Source organism: Staurois parvus, unplaced genomic scaffold (genome assembly GCF_062004578.1).
Source record: "Staurois parvus isolate SC_StPar_1 unplaced genomic scaffold, SC_StPar_1.0 ptg000006l, whole genome shotgun sequence".
Lineage (NCBI taxonomy): Eukaryota > Metazoa > Chordata > Amphibia > Anura > Ranidae > Staurois > Staurois parvus.
In genome coordinates this window covers 4,138,600-4,159,964 of record NW_028317802.1, presented here as the reverse complement: position 1 = coordinate 4,159,964, position 21,365 = coordinate 4,138,600, and positions in this window count along the sequence as shown.

The following is a 21,365-nucleotide window of genomic DNA, read 5'->3' as shown; positions in this document are numbered from 1 at the left end:
TGTCATTCAACCAAAAAGACTGGCAACATCTAGTACTGGAAATAAATAACCACAAAAGAAAAGCTCCAAATTGAAGGTGAGTATTGTAGCAAATCCTGCTTTTTTATACATGTCCTGGGCTAGGGATTTATAATTGAAAATAGACTTCTGCTTCAACTATACTGACAGCAACATACTCTGAAATAAATATTACTTTTAAGTCCCACACTTTGTTAAGACAGTCATGACTTACATTACCTGCAAATGTATGATTAATCCAGAATCAAAATACAAGATTTTGGTATGTCTTTCTAGTGAATCATCAAAAATGCATAAAAATAGAAATCACAGTGAATCATGCTCTTGAAAGTGCGTTGTATCATGTTACTATCTCTTTTCCACGAATGATGCTTAGGTATGCGTAGGAAAGAAGTTGCTATCATGTTTAACCTTTCAGCAAACCTGTGATCTCTATATATGTCTCAGAAGAAAAAAGCCTGAAGTGTATTTATAGAAGATGGCACACAGGTACTGCAGTTCGGTGACGGTATAGATCATGTTTTTTATCAGTTACTGTTAAAGTGTCATTAAACCCAGGACCCTGCATTCACTATATCTGGTCTCCCACAGTACACACAACATGGAAGTGCAATTATTTTAGTAAATATAAACTGCTAAATACCTTTTCTCATCAGAAGTTAGATCAGTCTTGTGACTTCTATCAGTGTTCAGCCAAGCACTAACTAAAGCTTATAGGAGGAATTTTTTTTCTGCTCTGGGAGGATCCTCCCATATGGTTATATCTATTTCTAGCCCAATTTGTGTATGCAATCGGTGTGCCACCTTCAATGCTATGTCCTGACCTTGCCTCTTTGTTTTGTATTTTCTTAGATTTATTTAAATTGCATGCTCAGTTTTGAGCGGAGGTATCACGTGTATGGGACACAGCATTATCTGGTTGTTGATATCTTGTATCAATCACATTGAGTCCGGACTCCCTAATTTTTAACTGACAACCTTTTTATGTCTTTAATGGTGACGGGTGGAGACTTATTTTTGTAATGTGATCTTTCATGTTGGTCAATTTTTATGTGGTTTCAATAAAGTTCACGTTTTTAGTCAAACTACTTGGGTCACTTTTGTGCCTTCTTTTCTAGGGGTTCTTCCTTAGCATTTTTTCCAGCATATATGTGTACCTGCCTTTAACCACTTTAACACCACCCTATAGCAGATGTATTTCTACGGGGTGGTCGTTCAGTGCAAAATCACATAAATATACGTGATTTTGCATTTCCGGGTAGGAGGGTGCATGCCGTACACCATCCGGTACGCTCCCAGCACACAGACTGGGCTCTCACCTGGAGCTCTAAGTTCTGTACTAACGATCGGGACCTGGGTCACCTGATCGCTGTGATTGCCTCTGATTGGTTATCACAGTGATCAGTCACTGTGCAGCCAGAACCTGTGTTTTCTTTCTCTCTGAATGGAGGGAGGTACATTGTATCTTTCTCTCCTTGCAGGAAGAAAGATATAAATAAAAAAACTGTGTGTAAAAATAAATAAATAAAAAAAAAATATAGCTATATCAAATTTTGATCTAGGTCAGTGCTAGGGTTAGTGTTTGGGTCAAGTAAGGGCCAAAAGTTAAGGTCAGGGTCAAAGGTCAGGGTCAAAGGTCGGGGCCAAAGTCATGGTTAGTATATTTTGGACAGGATTCTTTTTAAAGCATTTTTTAAATTAGTATCCATGTCAGTATCAGTATGTTTTAGTTTGGATAAAAAAAAAAGAAAGGACAATGAGCACTATTGTTTCTGGGCCCTACTACAGGTACAAACAACAACTAACATACACATATGTGTTATTGCTGTGATCATCAGGAGCAGAAGAATGTATTTTGGGTTGTTCCTTGGTGGAAGGTTAAGTTAATTGCAATAAATATGCAGCTAAATTAAAAAAAAAAGTATACTATTTTTGGCCAGTTTTCCTTTGATTATAAAAAGGGAGATATTCGTTACCATTTACCAACAAAAGAAAGTCCCATTTGGACTGAAATAAAACAAGGTATAATCCATCTGGATGCACAAAATAGTTGCAATGATAAGAACAGTTTCACCAACACGTCAAAGTTGCAAAGTTGTGTTCAAGCATTAATATTTGTTTTACCTTCAGTCACTAAGGGGTTAAAGCACCATGCTGAACACAGATCCTAATGGGAGTGTTGATTGCCACCTTAACATCCCTGCGGTATTCCCGAGTGTAGCTCGGGGTAAAGTTTCAGCACCACAAGCTACACTCAGGAATACCATGCGGCGCTGCTCTGGTATCTGTTGTTCACTTACCTTGTCCTGCGCTCCCGTGATGTCCCTCATGCAGTGTCCCCTGTAATGTCTCCGGCAGATGCCGGGATCTGTCTTCTGGGTTCGGTCCACTGCAACGCCGGGCGTACGGAAGCCGGATCCGGCGGGAAATTTGAAAATGACAAAAAGTGACATTCACTAAAATCACATAGTAAAACATTACTGTATCAAACCATTTCACATACATTTTGTCCCTAGTGCTTTGTCCTGTGCCCTGCCTGCATTTTTACTGTTCTTTCTGCCTGGAAACTGAGAAATGTCCATGGCGTCCAAGAAGAGTCCCTTTAGGTCAAAATTGGTTTTAGACCAGCTAGAGAACAGCGATAGTAAATCAGAACCACTTGCAGAATTGAGTGATAATGATTCGTGGGGAAATTCATCATCAGACACTGAAAATGATTTTGCGACTTTGCTCAGTGATGTGCGAACTTGGCGCTCTATTTCAAATTTCAGTGTTTTTGGTTTGTTTATATTATTGAATTAAATTTATTATTATTATATTTTTATTTTTTATGATTATTTATTTAATTATAATTTATGATTTCGTGTTTCAAATTTTAACATACTAGATGTTTACTAGACTCTTGTTCGGACAGATTTCAGTGAGTTATTCCTAAAAATTACAGGCCTACAATAAAAAAAATACATATTTCCATGCAAAAAAATGTACCGCTTTGAGCACAGGAATATGGACATAATCAGACCGCTAGGGAGGTTAAGCAAACTGCTAGCAGCCTTCAACATTTCTTGAAGCTTGTTGAAAGCCTGGTGAAGCCTGCTAGCAGCATGTTTACAGTGGCAGTCAGCACTCCCATTAGGATCTGTGTTCAACTTTTACAAACTTGAGTTTAATGGTACTTTAAAAGCTGCAGCAAAGCTTGCTGAAAGCTCTGCAAATGCTTGTTCAAAGCTTGCTGTTCACACTGCTATAATACAAGCTGAAGCCTGTGTGAAACAGACCTTGGGCTAAGATAATTTTATTAATCTGCTACAGGCAAGAGGAAGCATTTCCTTAATCTCTTCTTCACAAGTGATCAAAATGCAACATTGTAATTTTATAGCAAATTACAAGGTAAAAGGCTGCAGCAGGGGGTTATCTGTGTGAAATATTTATGAATGCTGCCAAGAACTGCAGAAGCACAAAAATGTACAGGACTGTGTCATCCCTGGGCCAGCATTTTAGTCCAGGTAGCATATGGTTTCCACAAAAGGTAATAAATATTCTTATATGTTAACCAGTATACCTGCACTTCACATAAAAATGCATTTAATTTTTCAGTACTGATGTTTTTTGGTAATTGTCATGTTTTACTGAGAAATAAACTGGCCATACAGCTCTAATGCTGTTTGCCATTATTTATACAGTAGAATAAAAAAGTTTATTTTCCATCAAATATGTTCAAAAACATGTATTTATGTTTCTAGTTTCCTCTTTGTGCTGATGATTGAAATTTTCTTTCACAGGGATTTTATTGGTTTATAAGAGGATACAACAATGAAATGCCAGACATCAGCATACACATTGCAAATGTGTATGCAATAGAATCAGAGTACATTGGCAGCACCATTCAGTAATAGCTCAGAGATAGCTGAAGTTTTACTCCCATTGTTGCTGACTCAAATTGTTTACTGACTACTTCTTAAAGTCATATGAAACCTACAATATTTAATTTACATTATCCCTTCTCTTTGTGTATATGGATGATGGCACTGTATTTATTTTAACAAAAAAAAATGTTCATGCTATACAGCTTTCACATGACCCAGCCTGTCTGCAAGGAAACATCTGTGGGAGGAGCTTCTAGTTCTCTGCTGTTGGTCACATAAAAAAACATGCTTCAGAATACAGAGGAAAAATACATGATCAATATTCAATAAATATTTTAAATTGTCATACAAATAGGTGTTTGAACTCAAATATTTATTCTTTTGTGCAAAAACATAGTGTGGGCTATCTAGGGGGAGGTTCTGTCAATCACAGCCTGTTTCATGCACCTCCCACCCGTGTTTGTTTGTATGTGCTTAGAATTACAGGGAGGTGACACCTCCATCAATTAATATGTAATTTCCTGCCCCCATAGTATAGAGTGGTTTAGTGGGAGGAGAGAGGGAGCTGTCATTATTCCTTGTGTATACACCCACATCATATGTTATTCTATAGTCATGTAGGCTGCACAGATAAGAAAAAGGAGAAAATGAACAACTTAGAATGGATCTGAAACTGGAGCATGATCAGTAGATGAGACACAATCTCTGGCTGCAGAAGGAACACAGACAAGGAAGGAGGGACATTGAACAGCAGGATCAAGCAGGTTTTTTTTTGCAGAATACAAAAAACAAATCCCATAGTGACTGAATAAGTGTGAGCAACATGTAATATAGCATATACTTACAGTTTTTTATGATGTGGGTTTAATGACACTTTAATGACCAAATGTGGACCAAAGTAGATTCTAATAATATAATGAAATATTTTATGTAGTAGGTAGATGAACTAGTGAGTTCACAGTAGCCCCTGACTGCTCAGTATTAGGCTTTGTAGGCCTTGTAAGCCTTAGAAGGCCATTATCCAGACAAGACCAGATCTAGGGCTGCTCTATCTTGACTTCTACCGCTCTGACGCCCCCCTCCCTCAGTGATTGTGATTTGCTTCTTGCGCCTTCTTCCCATTCCACAAAGACAGTTCGTGTTAATGAGTCTATGTGTTTATTGTAAATCCCCAATTACAAAAGGAGCAACCACACAGAGCTGTCCCTTTGGTTGAAATCCTAGAGTAATCCCCTTTTCCAGAGAAGCCTTCTTCCCTTTGACACACTTTTAATCCTTTGTTTCTTTCTCTTGGATCACATCTAAATGATTGCCGCGACTAATTAACTTTTTCTTTCTGTAGGCCTCTGTTGTCTTAATTAATTTCTCAAATACTTCATTCCATGCAGCCAGCCATAAGTCTCGGTGGTGCAAAAAAAGTTACAAAATTAAATAAATAAAAGTAAATAAGCTGGTAGGGATTGGAAACGATGTGTATTTTTTATGTGGCTGTCATGAAAGCAGCCAGTTTCTCTTATCAGCCTCACTCAGATATTTCATTATTCTGATAGGGGAATCTGGGACAAACCATAAACACATGGCAGGCCCATAATGTATAATTAGTTTTTTTTTTTTTTTTTTTTACTTTAATAGGGGATCCTTGCAGAAAACAGAAGAAACATGAAGAAGGATTAAACCCACCTGCGTCTAAAAATAAAGCATTTGAGAGATTTGCTTTTTAATCTGAAGCATTACAATCAAAAAGCACATGGCAGGTGCCATCAGTGAAATGAAAGATCAACATGTTTGCTGCCTGTTTGCGACACAAGTATATGCAAAGTTAAGCCCCAGTTCTACGACGTGTTGATTCTTGGCTGTATTCAACGCACAAACTGCATGGCTCACACAGTCAGTTTTCATCTTGTAAAGGCTATAAGTACATATCCTTCATGCATAAATAAAATCAGTTTGATGGTGTTGCAACTTACCATACTTGCAATCAGGGGCGGACTGACCATTTGGAAACTCGGGCACTGCCCGAGGGCCCGGGGTCAGTAGGGGGCCCCATTAGATGCTCCTGGTACCTTTTTCATAGGCTTTTTTGAGTTTGGGCAAGGACACAGGGGCCCCATGATCCCCTATTGCCCGGGGGCCCCATGAGTTGTCAGTCCATCCCTGCTTGCAATCAACTTTTTAGCTTTGTTTCTTGGCTCCCTCTAGCTCTAACACATCAAAGTGTGAAGTGGATCAACGCCATTTCTATTGTTCTTTATATATAGTTCTACTTGCAGGGGATGTGTTCTTTTAAGTTTATATGAGCAATCTGTTTCTTTTAGGTTCAAGCAAGTACACTGCTGTATATAAATTATCACCATGGCTACTGACACTGATGTCAACAGATATATTCTCAGTCCTGGTCTACAGTTATAGTGCAGACTGCATACAAGCTTAAAGTGGTTATAAAGGCTGAAGGTTTTTTTTATCTTTATGCATTCTATGTTTGAAGGTAAAAAACCTTCTGTGTGCAACAGTGCCCCCAGCCTCCTCAATACTTACCTAAGCCTCATTGCGATCCTGTGATGTGAATGACAGCCTCAGCTGTCCCAGGTCTCTCTGGCTGAGACAGCAAGCAGGAACCAGTGGCTCCCACTACTGTCAATCACAGCCAGTCAGCCAATGAGGAGAGAGGGGGGGCAGGGGCAAACCATGGTTTGGTGTGTGAATGGACACACAGAGCAGAAGATGCCCCGATAGCAAGCTGCTTGCTGTGGGGCACCCGACAGGAGGGAGTGGCAGGACAGCCTGCCAAGGACTTGAAAAGAGGAGGATCTTGGCTACTCTGTGCAACACCACTGCAAACTGCAAGTATAGGGGTGTTGTAGGTAAGTGTTTGAAAGTAGGTAGGTGGTCTTTTTCCTTTTCCTTGGGGGCCCCCTCAAGATACCAACGGTCACACCTGGACACAGCTACGAGATCTCAGAAAGTGAATGCACTCAAATCACCTCAGTTGCGATTGCAAACACTTCAGTTTTATTGGCATAACATCAGGGTTATTATACTGTAGTCTTTAGGCAAACACACCCTCAGACCTTCCAATCAAATACATGTACATTGTTTTACCTTATCTCAACAATTATTTGTATGAGGTTTGCATTTTCACTCTTCTGCTTTATCTATCATACCATATCTCCTCTAAAGCCCAGACCATGGCTATAATCTGACCTAACACCCAAGTTGTGGTTAAAACTTTTCAGAAGTGAGAGTAAACCTTATCTGCTTTTTTGTATGGTTTGCAAAAACACTAATTTCTACATGAAGCTGACATAGACAGTTTTGTTAGTGTGCACATATCTCATATATGTATATTAAACTAGCATCTTGTATTAGTGTATACAAAATGGATTCAGTTATATTCCATTTAATCCTTTCAGTGTTGGTAATGTTTGTTATTTTCCCCCCAAAAAATGATCCTTTAGCTTGAATTCACACTGATGCGATGCGGAATTCAGTGTGATTTCCAAACCGCATTATAATCGCATCCCATTCATACGAACCACTGCAAGTGAGTATTTTAAGTTAATGACACCCCTAAATCAGTTTGCAAAATGCGGTGCGATGTGCAGATTTGGCTCGCCCAATGCAATCTGATTCTGGTGCGGACTAAAAAAGGGTCCTGCGCTTTTTTGGTGCGGATGCTGTGCGATTTGAGCCATGCATAATGTATGGCTCAAATTGCACTGCACAAAAATTGCATGTGATTTGCACATGAATGCGGTGCGGTTCCTGTGCAAATCACATGCGATGTGCCGCACAGCATCAGTGTGAGCCCAGGCTCAGATTTGCTTTAATGTAAACAATGCAATTTTTACACTGACTTGGATATGTGAAGGCAGCTTTAAAGTATATGTGAATCCTCATCTTGTAAAATAACACATTCAGTTTAAAATAGAAATGAAAGGCAAAATATTTGTGTATAGATATAAAAAAAAATCAGAAATACAGTTTTCCCTTTCTTATAAGTGAGCACAACAGCACACTGATCTTCTCAGTAAATGTTTGTGGGGGAAGGGGGGGGGGGTGGTCAGGACAAGTTTGATCATTGAAGGAGAGCAGGCTGAGAACTGGCCATGCTGTGCTCCAATGCCTATTTTTTTCATATAAGTACACAGTACAACTGGCACATATTAGGAATATGAAATGTTACGTTTACATATTCTGTAACCCCCCCTACCATCCAGGGGCGTATTTACCACAAGGCAAACAAGGCATTTGCCTAGGGCGGCATTTTTTAGGGGGGCAGCACTGCCCCCCAGAAGAAGGAATATATGCAACATGGGGACCAGGTGGGATCTGAGAGGTGCTTGATGGTGTATGCAGAGCCCGACGGTCATTCCCAGGGCTCTCTTGGATGGGAGTAGGGGTGTTGTTGGTCACTGTCAGGCTCTCTTAAGGGGGGTCTGGTGTTGGTCAGTGTACAGCTCTCTCCATGGGGGGGGGGGGTGTCTGGTGTTGGTCTTGTCAGGCTCTCTCCGCCTGGGGGTGGGGGCGTCCGATTTCTGTGTTGCCTAGGGCAGCACAAAATCTAAATACACCACTGCTACCATCACCATCAAGGTTATGTTTTCCAAGTTGCTTGTTGGCGCTGGATATATTAAAAGAAAAAGGGTTTTAAAACAAATTACTGTTGTATTGTGCAATACTAGATCACATCATTTAAAACTGCAACAGTGTGTTGCTCTTGTTGTGATGCTGGAGTTCACTAATCCACATGCTCTAAAGATCCATCAAAATCTGAAATGCAAAGCTTCAATCTTTAGGGAAAGACAAAAGTAAATCATGTCAGAATATGGTATCACAGCATTATGTCAGAATTTATTAACCCTGCAGTTAAGCAACCATGAATAGTAAGACTATACTGGAAAGGAAATAAAAGTCTCAAAAGAGTGTACATGATAAACCAAACTAAATCAATCTGTAATATCCCCCAAAAGACTATTTAGTAGATGTAAACCCAATCGTTAATGGTTTGTTTACACTACATGCTGTGGCCTGTGTGTTTCAGTACTGGATAAATGCCATCACTAGGTCACGACTAGAAAATAATTGTTTTCTATGTGCACCATTTACACCACAGTGCTGGTAAAATGTGCAGTGCGTTGTAGAGTGGAAAAATGCAGCATGTCAGCACCACACTGGATTGCACTGCATGTCATTGGACATAAATGAAGTGTCATTATGTGACACTTCAAAAAAGTTGAAAAAAAATCCAACAATTAGTGCAACCTGCCAGATCCTACATGGCATAGTTGGTGCAATTTGTTCCAATTTTGGTGTTGTGTGGACACCGGTAATGCTTGGCATGTAAATTTAAAGCCATACTTCAATACCTGAATTTGACTAGATTGAGTCTTGTTTAATCCCCTGGGGAGCAATAGGCTAGAAGAAGAAAGGATAGCACTGGAGGCCCGCTACATGAGCACGCACCGACAAGGACCATGCTGACAGGAGGATAGAGCCTCCTCATGATGACCTCACCACTCTATTGCTGTTTCTTCACTGCCCAATAAAGGGCAAGTAGGTTACCATAAAAAAGTCAAGTGGCTGTGCTTTCTATCAGAACTGTGTAAACCCATGGATCATGAACAGAACACAGAAGAAGCACTAACAGCTGAATGGCAATGGGTGATCTGCTCAGATTGTGCTGTTTATCTGTGTTACCAGCAGATAGCATAGGCTCTGTGAATGAATGCCATATACTGTACATACCGGGGACCCATGATGGGTATATGATGGGGGTAAAGGTTTAATTGAGATAAATGAAATACTAGATCATTCACTAAAGCATAGGCCATGGTATATTAATACTCAATTTAATTCAGCTGGTGGCATTAGCCTAAAAAACAGATGCCAGAAATGGAGCTGACCACAACCATGGGGCACCAGCAGTGTGGATGATGTTTGCTCTTTACAGTGCTTTGGAACTTAAAAGAAGTTTGGCCAATAAACTTTTGTTTTGGGATGACATCAGCACTGAGATTACTCCCTCATTAGTTTTGTCCAAATGGACATTCTCAAGGGGTCCTAAGTACTTGTCAGGGAGGAATCTCAAGCTGACGTCACGCCGCTGTACGATCCCAGGTTGTCAGCAGCTCTTTCAGTGAGTTTTTACAGTTTTTTTTGTTGTCACATTGTTTTAACTGGATAGCTGGCTCATTTTCTACAATAAACGTTTATGGGAACTTCTTTAAACGTCTTCTGCTGAAGATGTTTTGCCACTCATTCAAGTAGCTTCCATAGTTCTACATGGAGAAAGTTACTTGAAGTGAAAAAACTTATTAATCATTACAGAACAAGACCAGTTGAATGTGACAAGCTACTTCTAGCTATACCATGACCTCTACAAGTGAAAACCTTCACTGACATGTCATTTACTTCATTAAACTCTGTTTTTATGATCTAGGGAGCTTCTCTTTCTACGTTACCCTTATCCGTAGTCTATTTTATAGCAAAAATAGTATTAATATTCAGTCTTGTGCATTCATTTACTTGTAGTTTTTAAAACAAAATCCCATTTCAAGGGATCATATTTCTTGTAAGTGCAAGATGTTTTTGTTATATTCACTGTCATATTTCTCAATATTAGAAAGGAAATAGCTGCTCTGCACTCATGGGGAAGGAGGAAAAGGATTAGCATCACTTGCACACAAGTGGGGGGAGTAAGAAGAGATTGGCATTGTCAGCCACTTCACTACTTTCTGCCTAATTCACTTTGGACAGGGTAAAATAATATTAGCTCCACATAGCTGCTACAGTTTGCCTCTCTCATATGTTTTAGTCTTTGAGGGAAGATTTAAGGAAGTGAAGGAGACTAGAAAAGGAAAGTACCATATGAAGGTTGAGGGCAGGATTAGTTTTGTTGGCACAGGTATGGTGGAATGGGAGAAAATAGGTGATGGAGAATGAGGGGATGCAGGATCTGAAAGAGGTGGAGGTGAAGGAATGGAAAGTGGTGAAAAAGGAGGAGTAAGAGGGCACATCAGCCTACTATCTCAACATACAGCACATTTACTACTTCTTTTACCACTGTTCATTTTTTTTGCTGTTTTTTTTTGGGGGGGGGCAGTCCTGGTCAAAGAAAAGGTGGGCATTCTACAGCCATAGGATTTTTCATTTAACTTTTTGCTATGTGCAAAGAACATTGCATATACCTACCACAAACAGAACATGCAAAACCTCTAGTCTGTGACAACTGATGTTCCAAACAGGAGCAGACTGACCATTTGGAAACTCAGGCACTGCCCGAAGGCCCAGGGTCAGTAGGGGGCCCCATGAGATGCCCCTGGTACCTTTTTCATAGGCTTTTTTGAGTTTGGGCAAGGACACAGGGGCCCCATGATCCCCTATTGCCCGGGGTACCATGAGTTATCAGTCCGCCCCTGGTTCCTGGTTCCAAACTACCTCTCTTATGTTTTTATAATTAAAAGAAGATTTGAGGAAGGGAGGGAAGCCTATGGCCATAAAGAATGTTAGTTAACTTTTTGCGTCTGCCTGCGCTGGCCATAGAATTTCTACATTCATTTGTTGCTGCTCTCCATTCCTCCTGTGTTGTGGAAGAGTGAATATGTATGGCCTAAATGTGCCACATTTGACATTCATGCACAGGATTGACATCAGGCATCAAGCTTTGGGAAAATAATATCTGAATTTGTTCGTTTGCATATATGGAATGTTTAATTAAAATTAATTCAATGTAATTTAGGGGAAAATATGTAACCCAGATATGTTTTATTCAACATGTAACTGATATATTTGTTTCAGAAGATTTTTGGTACAAATAAACTTTATGTATTTTTAATATAATTTCTTGTTGTGCCTTGAAAGTCCCACCATGTCAGTTGTTGTGGAAGAGTGTGTAGCCTATGACCATTGGTTTTCCCCTCAGCAGCTCTGCCTCCAGTGTGTGCTTGGAAGAAGAAAAACTATGCTGGAAAAGCAGAGGAGGTGCAGACATACCTGGCCTTTACTGTGTGCAACCAAACCACTGCTCTTTTTTCTGTTAAATGCAATAAAATGCTGTTGCTACCTTTTTGGTCCTGGCCATAAATCTTGTTGTAGCTTTCCCTCCATTTCTCATTAGCAGCATTTTTTTCTATTGTGGATCTTCACCTGCCATAGGGCACTTAATATATATATCTATTGGCTTAGGGTCACCCCTCCCAGACTGTGTGCTGGAGGCAGGGGCAGACTAAAAACTCATGGGGCCCCTGGGCAAAGTGTTAGCTCCCAGTACCCATGTATCTCTTGACTAATACATTCTACATGCATATTTGCCTTTGAAATGCCCAGGGACATTGATGGGGACAACTAATTTTGGGTCTCGATACAGCAAAGGATACAGAGGCGCTGGCATCTGGATGTAGATCTCTGTAGCAAAAAAATAAGTGTAATATACTTTATTCAACTGGACATATTCTGTAGTGTTGAAGACATTTTGCCACTCCTTCAAGTAGCTTCCGCAGTTGTTCTACATGGAGAAAGTTACTTGAAGTGGAAAAACTTATTAAACATTACAGAACAAGACCAGTTGAATGTGACAAGCTACTACTAGCTATACCATGACCTCTACAAATGAAAATCTTCGCTGCCATGTCATTTACTTCATTACACTCTGTTTTTATGATCTAGGGAGCTTCTCTCTGTACGTTACCCTTGTCAGTAGTCTATTTTATAGCAAAAATAGTACTATTGTTCAGTCTTGTGCATTTATTTATTTGTAGTTTTTAAATCCTAAATCCAAATCCCATTTCAAGGGATCATATTTCCTGTAAGCGCAAGATGTTGTTTTCAATTTCTACCACTCTGCGCTCAGTGTGTTACAGTTCAAGAGTGAAGTCTTCTCAGACAAGTGTATCAGTAGTTTTGGATCAATTGTTTTGCTGCTTCATTTGCCGAACTTGTCATCACTGAATTTTTTTTTTTCTTCAGCACCATTCTAAAACTGCTGTGTACTCATCAAAATTGTTTTCTCTGAGGAAATGTAAGGACAGGATCAAAAAAAGCAATTCAGGCAATCATTCAGCGGCAATTGTTTTGTTTGATTTTGTTAACGGTTTCTAAATTGTGCTCTATTGTTCAGCCTATTCACTTTGCACATCAGGAAGTTTGGTGATGCAACAGATTGCTACTTAGAGCAAAAACACCCCAACTTCACTGATTTGGTAACCTTCAGTGATTTATAAACTACACTAGATCTGCTTAGATTGTTTTAAAGCACTGTAATACAGTAGGAAACACAAGGCTTTCAGTGAGGTTAGGGGAGGTAGGCACTTAGCTTGGTTTTCCCAAGGTTGAAGACTTTGAAAATGTTTGAGTGTATATAAAATCAAAAGTGCTTTCATGTTTTTGGAAGGAGTGTGGGAATGATAAAACCCCTGTCAAATCTTTATCACTGTGAATCGGCTAAGAAGATTGACCCAGTATATTTGTCTTGGTGACCATTGCCCTTGGAACAGAAAGTAATGAAAACTCCATGGTTTTGAAGTTGTTACAGGTACAAGAGGTGAGGATAAATGTTCTATTAAGAACACCAATTTCAGTGACAGCTGTCTAAGGTTCATTTGACATTAGCCATAGTGTTTACTACCGACCGGCAAAGCTGAGCTGCAGTTCATTACATGGGAGAATTTGACAGGTACCATATGAAAAACTCTACATGTAGAGTTAAACTTGTTGTGCCACAATGCAAAGCATTGAATCAGCTCTAACCATTAACATCTGCACTAAACAACCCCCTATACTCTAGCAGCTGTATTTCACACAATATGCGCTTAAAGTGCTTCTAAAGACTTTCTATGCATTCTATGCATGAAGGTAAAAAAACTTCTGTTTGTAGCAGCCCTCCCAGCCCCCTTTAACACTTACCTGAGTCCCCTCTTGATCCAGCGATGTCCATGAGAGCTTCGGTTCTCATGGGACTCTCATTCCGGATTGGCTGAGGCAGCAGCAGGAGCCATTGGCTCCTACTGCTGTCAATCAAGCCAGTGAGCCAATCAGGAGAGGGAGAGGGCGAGGCAGAGCTACAGCTCTGTGTGTGAATGGAAACGCAGAGCTGCGGTTCAGGAGCGCACCTGCTCGGGTGCCCTCATAGCGAGCTGCTTGCTGTGGGGGCACTCAACAGAAGTTAGGGGCTAGGAGCGCTGGCGGGGGACCCAAGAAGAGGTGGGTACAGACTACTCTGTGCAAGACCATTGCACATAGCAAGTAAGTGTGACATGTTTGTTATTAAAAGAAAAACAAGACTTTAGTATCTCTTTAAATCAGCATTACTCACAGTGCACAGCACTCCTATAGCCAGTCATATACAAATAAATCAACTTACATACAAATTAAAATACATAATTCACAAATTCATTCATTAAAGTGCCAAAAAAGTCCACATAAAGTGCTGCTTCTCTTATCCCATGTAAAGTGCTTCGTCCAAAAATTGTGCACATTATAATAACTTCTCTTCTTCCATATAATATTAGTGCTCCATGCAGATTAGTGCAAACCGTTCTGATACTTCAGTACTGCCCTCAGTGCTTCACTCCACCACTATGCACCGCTACTATTCTGGAAAACTCACCAGATAACCATGACGTCTCCCTTAAGAGTTGGTCTATATGCACTTTTTCCTCAAGGAGTTATACTGTATCCAGGAATCCACCTCTTCTTCCTCACAGTATCACCAGGTACATCATAATAATCAGAGGGGAAAGAGACTCTAATAGTGTAAAACCCTTTTATTAAAACCAAAGGTCGTGTAGTAGCTTTTTGATCAATTGCATCAAAATACTTCCGTTGAACCCCAGCTTCAAGTGATTCTACAGGCTTATTTAAAAAAAAAAATAACAAACATGTCTATCCTTACTTGCTGTGTGCAGTGGTTTCGCACAGAGCAGCCTGGATCCTCCTCTTCTCAGGTCCCCTGCTGGCACTCTTGGTTCCTTCCCCCTGTAGGGTACCCCCACAGCAAGCAGCTTGCTATAGGGGCACCCGATACTCTGTGAATCTATTCACACACAGAGTGCGGCTCAGCCCTGCCCCCTCTCTTCCCATTGGCTCACTGGCTGTGATTAACAGCAGTGGAAGCCACTGGCACCCACTTGCTGTATCGGGAAAGGAGAGAGAGGGAGTCCTGGGATATCTGGGACTCCAGTGCACATCATTGGATCCAGAGAGGGCTTAGGTGAGTATTATGGGGGCTGGGGAGGGGATGCTGCACACAGAAGGATTTTTACCTTCATGCATGGAATGCGTGAAGAGCCTTTAGAACCACTTTCAGTTAGGCAAGCATGATGTTGTTTTTTTAGCCAACTCCAAAGGAGCCATTTGTACCATCTATTTTGCAATCAATTGCTTAACTGGCTGGAACTATTCTAAACTAAGATTTAAGTAATAAAGAGTAATAATCTGACTTTAGCATAGTTGCAGTGTGCGCTAGATAGCATTTGTATCTTACTGCTGACTGGTTTCTTTTTTTCCTTTTTAATGATTCTTCACACACCACACATTCCACAGCCTTTATACACTCAGGCAACCTAAGTGAAGATTCTCTTTAAAGTTTTATGGCCGTAACATTTGTCTAGTTGCCATGTGTTATTTTCAATGATGAAGAGAATTCCTATTGTATTTCAAAATCTTATGTTTCACATTAACAGGTGTCTTATTCTGTGTAATGATAATTACTTTTGAGAACATCACAATAGACTGTCTGTCTATTGTGGCAGCTTTTTGAAAGTTAAAACTTCAATGCAGAATGGCACTGACATATTACCCGACAAGGACATGCTGACCTTGACATTCACACTTTCAGTGACAATGGCACAGACAAAATGATATTGTGCAATTTGGTAACGCAAATACACTAATACTGACACTGACACTATGCCAATGGCGTTGATACCTTCTGATGCATAACATACACCAGTTTTTGTTATTTTCAGTGGCTACCTTCCAAAAAGAACTTGTCAAAAGTAAGCACGGCTCCAGCCATCTGGATTATTGGGGTTGAATTACTAAAACTGGAGAGAGCAAAATCTGGTGCAGCTGTCCATGGTAGCCAGTCAGCTTCTAACTTCAGCTTCTTCAATAATCATTGACAATAAAATCTGAAAACTGGTTGGTTTCTGTGCAGAGCTGCATCAGATTTTACACTCTACGGTTTTAGTAAATCAACCCCATATACATGTGTATAGCATTAAACTTAATAAAATGGTGTATATTTCACACTCCTATAGGAAATGAAAGCATTCCTATTGGAAGATTTCCCATCTATTCCTATTCTGGGGGCAACCCACATTTTGAGTTTTCTTTCACTCTTGGTGATATAGGTAAAACAGGACAAATAAATAGGGTGAAACAGACAGCAATACAAACCTGACAGGTGTTCTAATCCCTCTACACTCTCCAGAACTAAAAAAAATTGCCTTCAGTTATACTTTAACCACTTCTTCTCCTGAGGATTTACCCCCTTTCCTGACCAGGCCATTTTTTGCGTTACGGCACTGCGTTACTTTAACTGAAGATTGCGCAGTCATTCAACGCTGCACCCAAATGACAATTATGTCCTTGTTTTCCCACAAATAGAGCTGTCTTTCTGTGGTCTTTGATCGCCTGTGAGTTTTTTATAAAAAAAAATAACCGACAGTTTTGAGAAAAAAAACTATATTTTTTTACTTTTTGCTATTAAACATGTCCAGTAAAAAAATATCAAAAATTAAATTTCATCATAAACGTAAGCCAAAATGTATTCTGCTACATGTCTTTGTTAAAAAAAAAATCCCAATACGTGTAAATTAATTGGTTTACGTGAAAGTTATAGCAGTTACAAATGGTGGTACATATACTGTTTTTTTTTTAACTTTTACTAGTAATGGCAGCAATCAGCAACTTATAGCGGGACTGTGGGACTGCAGTGGGCATTCTGACACTGGGGTAAACTGACTTGGTGTCACTGACATCCCCAGTGACACTAGTACAGTGATCAGTGCTAATAAAAAGCAATGGCACTGTACTAATGGTACTGGGCAGGAAGGGGTTAACATGTGGAGCGATCAAAGAGTTAACTGTGTGCTGTTTTACTATGTGGGCTGTGTGTGTGCTTCACTGTAAGCACACTGCTTTGTATGGCTCTGCTATGCAGAGCCATACAATGCAGTGTGCAGGAGCTGACAGGGGAGAGAATTGTTTACATACAGTTCTTTCCTTCCGTCGATGATGCTCCTTGATCACCGGGTGCCGGTGAGTAATCACCTGGTGATTGACATCCGAGGCCGCTAATGGCGGCGTGGGAAGGGCGTCCTACCCGAAAATGCTAAATCACGTATATATATATATATATATATATATATATATATATATATACATGATTTTGCGCACCCCTGCCGCCCTATAGCAGTATATCTGCTATAGGATGGCAGGAAAACGGTTAAAGAGCTCAAGCTGAAATTTAAACACATGTGGATTAGTCAAAGCATGACTTGTCATGCTGTCATTTACCTATGCATAGCTCCCTATGAGTTTTTACTCACATGCAGAGTGTCTAAAATGACAGAGCTGTGTAATCTCTTTAGAAAAGTTAGTGCTCCTAGGATCTCTGAAGAAGAGCGTCAGGCCCTTGAAATGCATTAACATTATGTACATCTGAGACAGAGGGGTGCCTTATGGATATTACAGTTGGTTCTTTGTGTTCAATGAACCAAAGGAGTCCATACCGAGATGGATGTTGTGTTTTACATGCTTTTTTCCAAGTACCTTTGCAAGTATTTGAACTACTTAATAATAAAGTTTTCTTGAAGATTCTGTACAAGGTCAGTGCACTCTGTGTTGTGTTTTTTTTACTTTTCCCTTTTTATTCATTTGTACTCCATTGCACAGTTGTACAAACATTGTATTACTTTCTTTACATTTCCTTTTTACATGATCTCTAACATGAACACACATCCAATATCCCCAAACACCAGCATTACATATTATCCCAAAAAATGACAGTAGGAGAAAGAAATAAAGGGGGGAGAGGTCCCACATTTCAATGTACCTCCCAAAATAAAAACTCCTTACAATATTATATAAAAAGAGGTAGTGCAGAGCTACACGAATGACATATAGTAGAATATACACACTTAAATAACCACACAGAGATAAATAACAGTGACTATAAGAGGTACTGGTAACAATAAACGTGCCCCCCTCGCTCCCACTCTATATAATAGTATGTGAGGTGGGTAAATAAGTCAAATGTGAATACAATTCACAAACAGCAAGTGGTGATGCCTGCAACACAGTAAAACTTCATCCAAGGTGCATAAATCAAACTCTGGTGAGGGTGAGTGACAATCCTCTGGCTGAATTGCCCCCTCACCTCAATACAGCGACCCAAAGGGCCTTCGCTCCTTCAAGATCACAAGTGGGATCTTAACCACACATGCTGGCAGACAAGCTCCTCCAAGACTTGCATCAGATGGGGATAATACACTGGGTGCCTTGGTTCCTGACCACCACTGGATACGCCACTCATCAGGATAAGGAATATAGAAAACTCTGATAGTGTAGTAATCCAGATAATCAGTGCTTTATTACAAGTGAAATGGCACTTACATTAGATGAGCACTACCGTGCTTCCTTCCGAGATAATACAAGATTACAAGTGTTCCTCCTCACATGCAAGGGTGTACTGCAAGGATCCTGAGGAAGTCACGAGTGCGGTGACGCAACGCGTCCATACATGAGAACGCAGCTTCCAGCAAGCGGTGACGTACTTCCGGTACAACCGCCATCTTGGAACACCTGTTAGTGAGGTGAGTTCACCCATGCAGTACACCCATGCATGTGAGGAGGAACACTTGTAATCTTGTATTATCTCGGAAGGAAGCACGGTAGTGCTCATCTAATGTAAGTGCTATTTCATTTGTAATAAAGCACTGATTATCCAGAACACCTAGCAGGAGAAAAGTTGCTTTAAAAATGAGCCTAAGGTTTTGTATTGCACACATATTTAGGCACATTTGTACATAATGGATTCCATTGGTCAGAATATTCATTTGTTCTAGCCATTGGAATGCATTTACACCCAAACGCACCAAAGTGTTTAGATGCATTAAGGTGCGTTTCCATGTGTTTAGGCACATTTAGCATTGTTTTAGCTCTTCAGGTCCTCTTCTGAACATGTTTTTCTTCTTTTTTTGTTCAGCGTGTAAACACTCCTCTTCTAATACATCTGTAAACATAGAATAACATAGACATGCTTTTACAGGCTGAAAAAATACATTCCAAACACCTGTAAAAGCAGAGTTTTTTTAAGAGCTTCCTGACTGCCCTATAGCAGAAATACTGCTACAGGGTGGCATGGGTGCGCAAAATCACGTGTATATGTGTATATATATGTGATTTTGCATTTCCGTGTAGGAAGCACACACCCTACTCGCATCGCCATTCGTGGCCGCGGCTGTCAATCACTGGGTCCTGCCCGGTGATTACTCACTGGTGCCCGGTGATTAATGAGGATCTCTGACGGTGAGGAGAACTGTTTTGTTTACTAACAGTTCTCCTCCCTGTCAGCTCGGACTCACTGCTTTGGATGGCTGTGAACAGCACAGCCATCCAAAGCAGTGTGCTTACAGTGAAGCACACAGACACCGCCCCATAGTAAAACACAACCAGCACACAGTTAACCCTTTGATTGCCCCTCATGTTATCCCCTTCCTGCCCAGTGCTCTTAGTACAGTGTCAGTGATTTTTTTCAGCACTGATCACTGTATTGGTGTCACTGGGGATGTCAGTGACACCAAGTCAGTTCCCCCCAGTGTCAGAATGTCCACCGCAGTCCTGAAGTCCCACTGTAAGTCGCTGATTGCTGCCATTACTAGTAAAAAAAAAAATCCCAGTATATATACCGCCATTTGTAAATGCTATAACTTTCACATAAACCAATTAATTTACACGAATTGGGATTTTGTTTTTAGCAAAGACATGTAGAAGTATACATTTTGGCCTAAATTTATGATGAAATTAGATTTTTTAAATTTTTTTACTGGACATGTTTAATAGCAAAAAGTCAAAATTATTGTTTTTTGTTCTCAAAATTGTCAGGCCTTTTTTTTAAAGTGCAAAAAATAAAAAACGCACAGGCGATCAAAAAGCACCCAAAGAAAGCTCAATTAGTGGGAAAAAAAGGATGTAAATTTAATTTCGAAGCAGTGTTGCATGATCGCACAATTGTCAGTTAAAGTAACGCAGCGCCATAATGCAAAAAATGGCCTGGTGTGGAAGGGGGTAAATCCTCAGGAGGGCAAGAGGTTAAGCCCAGTATGCATGAGATATTAAAGTGGAGTTCCACTCACCCTGTCAAAAAATAAAAGTCAGCAGCTACAAAAACTGTAACTGCTGACTTTTAAAAAACAGCCACTTACCTGTCTCTTAGTCCCTCGGTGTGTCCCCTGCAGCCCGTTTCACCAGCCGTCCTGTGTTCCATGAGGCCGGCATCTTCAGTGTGGGCACCTGGCTGTCCAGCTTGCGGCTTCACAGCTGGGTACCCACTGCGCATGTGTGAATAGCGCTGCACTTCTTGAGTGGTCCTGTAGTCTTCTGGGACCTGTCATGTGTCCCAAAAGACTACAGGGAGGGAGGGAGGTCACCTTCCGCTTCCGATCGCCTAGGCGATCGGACAGGAAGTGGGAGCAGGTACCTATCAAATTCAGGTACCCGCTCCCCCCCACCCCCCAAAGGTGCCAATCCTTAATGGGGAACGGGGGAGCAGTCCTTAAAGCGGAACTTCCCCTTTTGGGTGGAGCTCCGCTTTAATGTTAACTTGTAAATATGTACAAAAAGAGAGCGAGAGAGAGAGAGAGATAAAACATAATTATAAAAATACTTAAAACTAAATATGTAAAATAAGAGTAGAATAATTATGACTAATTCATAAAGTAAACAACACCTTCAAAAACCAATCAAAATAAATGTAAAAATGAATTTTGATAGGCTGCTAGTAGTTACTTTGATTTTCTCCTTATACTGTATTACAACAAAATAAGCTCACATAGGTTTCAGTTTCTAAATGCTAATGCCGGTGGTGAAGTGGCACAACATGTCAAGAAAAGTAAATTAAAAAAAATAAAGGACAAATCACACACAAAAAAAAAAAATCAACATTTCGTTTTGCCGGTAAGTACAGAAAACAAACAGCACTCTTCATTTCCACCACCGTTTGTCAGCGTAACAAGCATCACCCAGTAAACCTTATCATTTTTACTCTCGCAGGGATGAAATGAATGCAGCAAGCTCTTATCGTCTTCTGGTGAACGCACACTCTTCATATGCTAGCAGAAACTTAAGCCTTCTAATACCACAATTCTTACAGAAATGGCATTAGTGACATATCTTTAACACCTTGCCGTATTTAGAAAAAAATCACATGCCCTTCACCATCTGCTCCTGCTTAGTTATAATTTATTTAAAGGTTGTTTC